At 31.2% G+C, this 8439-nt stretch overlaps 1 non-coding gene across 1 annotated transcript; it reads right to left on the reverse strand.

Annotated features, from left to right (window-relative positions):
* Nucleotides 1-3777: 3777 nt before the first annotated feature.
* Nucleotides 3778-8358, reverse strand: LOC107870299. Its single transcript, XR_007055403.1, has 3 exons — nucleotides 5735-8358; nucleotides 5499-5651; nucleotides 3778-4486 (listed from the first exon to the last, which is right to left on the reverse strand). It is a non-coding gene; the product is annotated as an uncharacterized LOC107870299 (transcript).
* Nucleotides 8359-8439: the final 81 nt, after the last annotated feature.

The following is an 8439-nucleotide window of genomic DNA, read 5'->3' on the forward strand; positions in this document are numbered from 1 at the left end:
AATTTAGTCTAAAATTTGATATTTTACAAAATAAATATATTAAAATAGAGATTCTATATAAATGACTATCAAAATTTACCTAAATTGACTATATTTTAATACAAGTTAATTTGGTTTAATACTAAACCCAATAAATTAAAGTTGCAAATTTATCGAAAATATAGTTAATAATTTACACCAAATATTTTAAGTGATTACTTAATAATATAACGTATACACATGAATTTCACACACACACACACACACACACATATATATATATATAGATAGAGAGAGAGAGAGAGAGTTAATTAACGTAATACGCTCTTATGTCTTTTATATGATTTGTATGAATATGTTAATTTCATATTTAAGTGTTTTTCGTATTAAATAAATAAATTTATTTATTTCTTAATTCAAACATATTTTCTTTTACAATATCGAAGTGATTTTGTTAACTGAATTACTTGAAGTGAGGTACATGCGCAAGGCGCGTAAGCTATGACTAGTACATAACAAAAGCAGTGAAATAAGAACACAATATTTCATGTAAAAAATATGCAGCTTAAAATAGTGTAAAAATCCATGATTTATACCTTTATAGAATTTAGCTAAATTTCACTAAAATAAGGAGCCACTCAAACAAACGATTATTTACTTTGGAACTTAAAAAGGAATTATAAACTCTAATTCCTAACAACATACAAACCTCTCATGACTTGTATACCCAGGCCTTCAAGTTATCCCAACTTAATGACTAACTTCCAATCCAATTTATAACATACTAAAACTATGAATCATAGATAATTAGAATTCGAAGAAGACTCCTAATACAATCAAGTTAAACCAATAGCTAGACTCCGCTATGTGGACCTGTTCTTTATAGGAATTCTTCATGCAAAACCTCAAGAATTAATAATCTGCCTTTATTTTGTTATGAGAGCGCAAACAACCTTGTAAAAACTCTTGGGTACTTATAGATGTAGTAGATATTTACTTCATTCCTTTTTGGAGTTCTTCCTTTCAGGAATCCCATTCCTATTTGAAGACTATTTGTCGTTTTCCTTTTACTCTTTGTCGCCTTGCTTTTTAATTTCCTTCCGTATATGAATTCATCTATTTTTGGTATTCTTTTGTGAGAAGAAAATTGTTTCTTGATTCACTATTATTACTTTCCTTAGCTTGTGTTGTTTGAGTTCAAAGTCAACGATCATCAGTATCTCAACTGTAGGTTGAGCTTGTGTCAGTGGACCAAGTGAATCTGCCCGTTTCTTGCTTCATAAATTAGATACTTCATCCGTTTCATATTAGCTGATCACTTTTACTTTTTCTTTTACATGCTTCTTAAAAATTATAAATAAGAAGGATAGTTTTACTAATTTATTTGTTAGGTTATTTTCTTAAAATTGTACAAACTTATTTTATTCTTTTAAAGAATATTAATTGTACGTGTAAAATGAGTGAATTTTTAATTAATTTTATCTTGATTTAGTATGTGAATAATTCATTTGAGATGTGCATTTTTAATAAGGTAATTAACTAATATGAAATAAGATGGAGTAAGTAAATTATATTGAAATAACTATATATAATCTATATCTATATCTATAATCTATATCTATAATGTATAATCTGTATCTATATCTATAATCTATTACAAGTGTGAAGGCTTTAGAAATACAGTTTGAACTTTTTGTCCTTCATTAAAAATCTTTGCTTCAGACAAAATCGTCCATTTCACAATTTTTTCCTAATATTTAAGAGATAGAAATTAATTAAATATATTTATGGTAAAATCTTTTCTTATTAGAAATCATCCGAATTAATGATAACTAATACTTTTTTCATTAATTTAAAAATTCTAAATCAAGTAAATTTGAAAAATCTAAAAATAAATATAAAAGCATTATAATAAGAAAAATGTAAGAAGTAGGGAAAGATTCCTAAAAGAAAAATTCCTAAAATACATCAAAAAATTCCTAAAATACATAAAATAAGAACTTTTAACTATATTATGCATTTTCATGTCATCATGGACTCCCACCACTTTTTTTTCTTTACTTATTAATTAAATAAAGGATCCCATATAATTAAACAATACTTAATAAAGTTCCTAAATATGTGGAGATACTACATAGTTCAACAAGAAAAAATCAAGTAGTCGAGAATTTTTGTTAATTTCAATGTCCTAATAGTAGTAGGCTTGAAGTTTAGGGGTTTCTTTTTCGTAAGTATAAATAACCTACATGAACTTTCATTGGAATCACATTATCGTATTTTTAATTTGTAATTGGATTTGTTGATTGTCTTGATGAATTCCTTAGTGGTCTTCCATACTCGAGTTGTGGATGTTGATAAGATAGAGGTTGCATAGCATGTAAGATCGTTTTTTTTTTTTTTTTTTAGTTATAGTTATAGCCATAACTTTTATCTTCTCAATATTGTAGTTAAGAATGGTGTAGAATTATCAAGATCCTTCTTTTGTTGTAGTTTTAGCTACAAATTTTGTCTTCTGGATGTTGTAGTTAAAAATGATGTTGAATTATTCCTTAGCGGTCTTCCTATATTCAATGTTGTGGATGATCAGGTAGAGGCTGCCTTGCGAATTAAGAAACTTCTTTTGTTGTAGTTGTAGCTATAAACTTTGTTTTCTGAGTGTTGTAGTTAAAAATGGTGTAGCATTGATTTTCTATTATATTGCTAAGTTACCATTCTCTTCAGAAGTAGCAGCAATAGTCAATTTGATTTTCGATAAATATAGATTTTGGACACAGACGGATCTATGATTTTAAGTTTGTGGGTTTCTTGGACAAAATAAAAATTCAAAAAAAAAAAGTGATTGATGGGGTTAGAACTCACAAACAAGAGGGCAACAATGTTTAAGTAGGCACATTCTTTGTGCGTTCACAACTTATAATTTTTATATATTTTACTATATTTCTCAATATAAATATAAGATTTGTACAAAAGTTACTTGATTACCGGGAACCCCCACCTAACCCCCTAAATTCGCCCCTAGTTTTGGATAAACCTACTTAATTTCGCAAGTCACTGAAGACCTATATTGAACAAGTTTTAAGCTAGAATTTGTTCTAAATTACTACATGTTAGATTTTGATTTTATTTTTATTTTCTTGACATTCTCCTATAGTGTGTTATGTGTAGTTTTCTTTCATGTTTTTAAAAAATTGATTTTATTTATTTTAATATTTATCTTTTGTATTTGTGATAGGTGTTGCGATAAAATTATGATATTGTTAGTCTTTGAATAGATGATTTTTAGTCCAAAAGGCTCCACGTACAATAATAATAGCTTTTATCTCAACTATCATGTATGATACACGATCTTTGATGCTCTTTCAAATCGAGAGATAGGGATTTTCTTCCATCGCAATATTTAGATTTGCCATATTCTACTTTAGCATAATCATTTTTGTTTTAATTAATTTGTTACAAGTAATTATGTTATATTATTAATGCTTATATGGTATTATATATCTTTTATATAGTGAATTTTTGCAAGAGTTAGCCCAACATGCCTATAAAATTGAAACAACAATACGAGTAAATCTCTATCTAAGTTTCACTTTTTTAAAATATTTTTTATTGTCAATAAATTACTTGCTTAGGTCACGCGCAAAGTGCGTATACTAATCTAGTTACATTTAATAAGGAGATAAGTAAAATGAAACGGGGAGAGTAGAACGAGGACTTGAGAGTCAAAGAGTCAACTTTTCAACTAGTCACGGGATTTGACTAAAACATTTGATTAATTTGGGAAAGTGATTGGACTATAGTATAAAAAAATATTTTATTCATGAGTTGACTAAAAAAATATGCGTTGCACAGGCCCAACACATATTTACATTGATAGAGATAATATTTATAAACAACATAATCTGCACCACTTACCAGATGCAAGCGTCACAGGTTACTCATAAGGAACCGCAAAGATAGCTTATTTTGGGAAACAAGTTTACAGATAATCCAATCAATGACATGAAAATTGAAATATTCCCCGATGAGTACCTTGATCTTGCAATAGAAAACTGAGTTTCTACCAGACCTATCTAATACTACTTCAATTTTAAGTCCTAATATGCTTTTAGGGCTACAATAAGGCGAATAAACACTTTGTTACTGCTTATCCTCTGTCAAACTTTCCAGTAAGGATGAATATAAATCTAGCGGTGGTCAGCGTAGGATGCATGGTCTGCGTCCCTCATAAATTTAGAATTACTGCAGGTCACTTGGATATCTTGGCAGTAAGTTCTCTTACCAGCTTCGCAGCAACCATTGCAGTCATGCCATCAACAGTATCGCGCTGTGGGTTGAACTCAACGACATCAGCTCCAACTACATCAGCTTGAAGGTTATGCCGTATGTTTAAAACATCATGGAAAGAGAGACTCCCTAGCTCTGTATGAGATTCCCTAGGAGCAAATGCTGAATCCATACAGTCAAGATCCACAGAGATATACACACCCTTCACACCTTCTCCAAGTTTCTGAATGTACAAGAATGATATTAATCAATTGAGATTATCAATGAAGCAAATAAATAATGAATTCCAGTGTATAGACCATCGAAGACTATCAGTTGCTACATTTGATAACTAGCCACAAAAGATAAAATCGAAGGGGATAACTTATAGTAGGATATACAGAGCAGAGAAAAAAATATGAGAGTAGTATGCATCTGGAATGCACTCAGCATATTCAGAATTCCTGAAGTGAAGTATATAATTTGATTTTGTGAAATACTGATACCATTTAACAAACTCAAACCCCATATGATGAAAAACAAATGTAAAAGCCACAAACAACAAACTGAACAATCATCACAAAAATAAATGAAGAATCAATAGATATGTTGTTCCACCACAAGTACCACAAACAGAATCAGACAACATAGTACAACAACGACAGCAATCACAAGCCAATAGTAACAACAACAAGAACAAGATAAAGATCATAGAAGAAAATCTATCACCAGACAGAACAAGACGAAGATTCAGTAGCCTTACTTCTGTCTAATCTAATGATGATGACGCATATATTATAAATTTTTTTACTTTTTTTTCTCTACAAATTTGCCAAAGTAACTCTTATAGTAGTATCAATTTCTAGGTTAATTCTTTTTCTGTTTTTTGTTTTTTGTTATATAATAATTTTCTTTTTCTTGTTACTTACATAACATGGATAATACAATATTAAAGTGACATGTATAAGGTCTATACATATTTCACATGGAAAAGTTTCAGCCAGTTTTGCTTATACTTACATTATGTCTTTGCTTCTTGTAAATAGACAAATAGTATACTTAACATAGAAGTGTTTTTTTTATCCTTCCCTCACTTTTTCTCAAGTATTATTTGACTCTTGCTAAATTTTCCTCTAATATTCTATGTGACAATGTGTCCTACGTGTGATATAGGACACATGTCTGTTTGTCTAATTATTTACAAGTGTTTATTTGTGCATATTCAAAGTTGGAAGATTATAAGTTATAGAACTTACCACTGTTTTTTTAATTTTTTTCTGCATGACGAATGGTAGCAACAAGATCATGATTTGATTCTTTATAGAGACTTGTAACAAGACCAGGTTGGCCTGCTCTCGCTGTACGTCCCACCCAGTTCAAAAAATCTATAGCTGATGCGGTAACTCTACCTAGAATGAGGGGAACAAGGAAAATATTTCATAAATTGCACTAAATGTACATGAATGAGGCTCAAAGGGACAATGAGAATTACCAAGAAGTGACCTCTTCAAGAGAAAATAATACACCACTTAAAGGAGCTCTAAAGGAAGCAACAACTCCAGCAGCACATCCACAAGTCACCTAAGTCGACGGATAAAAACGAGTAAGCAATTCTTAGAGCAGACAAAACCCCACTCATCATGAGAACTTTAAAGACCAGATCTTAGCTTTCATCTCCAAATCCTTTTAGAACTTCCTAAGATTAATAAAGAAGATGACACCTTACGTAAAAAAAAAAAAAAAAAAGAACACATTCGAAATGTTCAATTAGATTAGTGCCTGAAGCTTTAAACGGTCTAACCTAGATTGGGAGAGAGTGATATCAAATTTACAGATTCTCATCACAATTATACGGACTGATATTATATTTCCAGGTTCAGATCCTTAAAAAGATTCTTGTAAATTCTTAACGAATTTAATAATTACGAAGAACATGCCATATACAAGATGGAACCACTACACAACATTGCTTTATTTTTTTACGTTATCAGGCTAAAAAGACGTCTTACTTACACCTGATGTAACCAAATGCATGACACATGTTATCCTTTTATACTCATTTTTTCCATGGTTTAAGTTAAAAAATATCTAAAGATCCGTGATCAAGGAAAAAAGGTATAAAAAAAATGATATGAATGTTAAACCATAACCCATAAAAAGTGTGTTAAATCATAACCCGAAAAACTAACTTTTGTTAATTTATTCTACATCAGATACAAACTAACTTTCAAAATTATTTAATTTCAGCTCCGCAAGTTCAATAAAATCGTGCACGCACCGGATGCAAATAAGTTATTTACAAACAAGAATCACTCTCCACGCACCTGTTAATTATAAAATACAATTCTTGAGAACTAAATGGTTAAAAAATAGCATAAGAAAAAGGAGAGGCTACGACAGGGAAAAACTATTGATCCAACGATTGTACTTCAAATTTCTCGATTCCACTTATTGAACTGTCAAGACATGCAATACTACTCGAGTGCATGAACATAATTGTGTTAGTATAAAGCTCGCACTAAGGAACTGATGTACTAATTACAAGTGAGCAAGAAACCAAAAGGAAAATCCCTTTCCAAACTTACACGGATTCTAAGAGGCTAAGTACTACTTGTATAGATTGAGAATCTAAGAATAAGTGTTAATTCTGCTTCATCTGCAAATTCCTCTTTACACCAAAAAGGTAAATAGTCACTCATGAAATCACAACTATTCCGTTCAGTGCTAAAAACTTGGAGCAACCTTGACCGCAGGTGATATTTTGTGAATCCACCTTGTAATTACATCAAAATATATGAACACTTAGCATAACATCTGGAAGCAAATACTGTACATAGTTTGATGTATACATATACATAATCGGGCATATATAGATGCCTTTCTAGAATGTGATATGACAAAAGTATTGAGCAGGAGAAGATGTAGAACAAGAACAGTGAAGGAAAATAAAACAGCCGAAAGCTTTTTCTTGAATAGAAAATATGGCGACTGAAATTACAAGAGAAAACAGAGCAACTTTACTCTGTATATATAAACTCCTACTACAAATATAACTCCTAAATTTAACGTTTTATTCCACCTAACTTACTCCTAAAATTACTAACTTTCGAGCCACTTTATAAGGTGAACAAACCTCACCTAGTAATTATTTTGACCTGGTAAATGCAGTAAACTAAATAAGACAGTAAGTTGCACTAATTTGTTACACTCCCCCTTAGTGCAAGATCACGATGAACTACTCCCAGAGCATCTCGAAAGTATTGAAACTTAGACTTCTCCAAAGCTTTAGTGAATATATCCACAACTTGAGAGTTGGTGCGAACAGTTGTCAGTTCAATCTCTTCACTTAAGACTTTCTCATGAACAAAGTGATGACGGATCTCAACATGCTTCGTTCGAGCATGAAAAACTGGATTTGATGCAAGTTTGATGGCACTTTCGTTGTCACACTTGATTTGCACATTGCTGCACCAAGGCACCACTGTTGACCCGATACTAAAACAGTAACCTGAAATCGAGCGACGATCATGTGTATCACCTGGGCAATTTGCATTAGTAAATCCACTCAATAAAAAAGTATCACACCTCTTGTACCAAAGTCCATGACTAAGAGATCCTTTCACATAGCGCAAAATCCTCTTTGCAGCATTTAACTGAGAAGTTGTTGGATTTTGCATAAATTGAGAAACGACACCAACAAAGTAAGATATTGCTGGCCTTGTGATAGTCAGATAAATCAAACTTCCAACTAGTTGTCAGAACTTTATCACATCCTTCAAAGCCTCGCCTTCATCCTTCTTCAACTTGAGATTTAGCTCCATTGGAGTAGCCTTTTCTTTCGACTCCCTTATGATGAAACATTCTAAGAGACTCTCCGCACAACCTTTATGAGAAACAAAGTAGCCTCGATCTAATTTTTCCACTTCCAGACCAAGAAAACATCCAATTTGCCCCAAATTTTTCATCTCAAAACGAACAGACAAGTCTTTCCTTAGATTAGAAATTTCTAATTCATTATCTCCAGTTATTATCATATCATCAATGTATAATAATATTAGGAGATATGCATTTGATTCTAATTTTATAAATAAACTAGAATCTAAATCAGATACTCTAAAACCACAAAAGATAAGGTATTGAGCAACTTTACCATATCAAGCTCGTGGTGCTTGCTTGAGGCCATATAGAGCTTTCTTC

This window comes from Capsicum annuum, chromosome 5, assembly GCF_002878395.1.
Source record: "Capsicum annuum cultivar UCD-10X-F1 chromosome 5, UCD10Xv1.1, whole genome shotgun sequence".
Taxonomy (NCBI): Eukaryota; Viridiplantae; Streptophyta; class Magnoliopsida; order Solanales; family Solanaceae; genus Capsicum; species Capsicum annuum.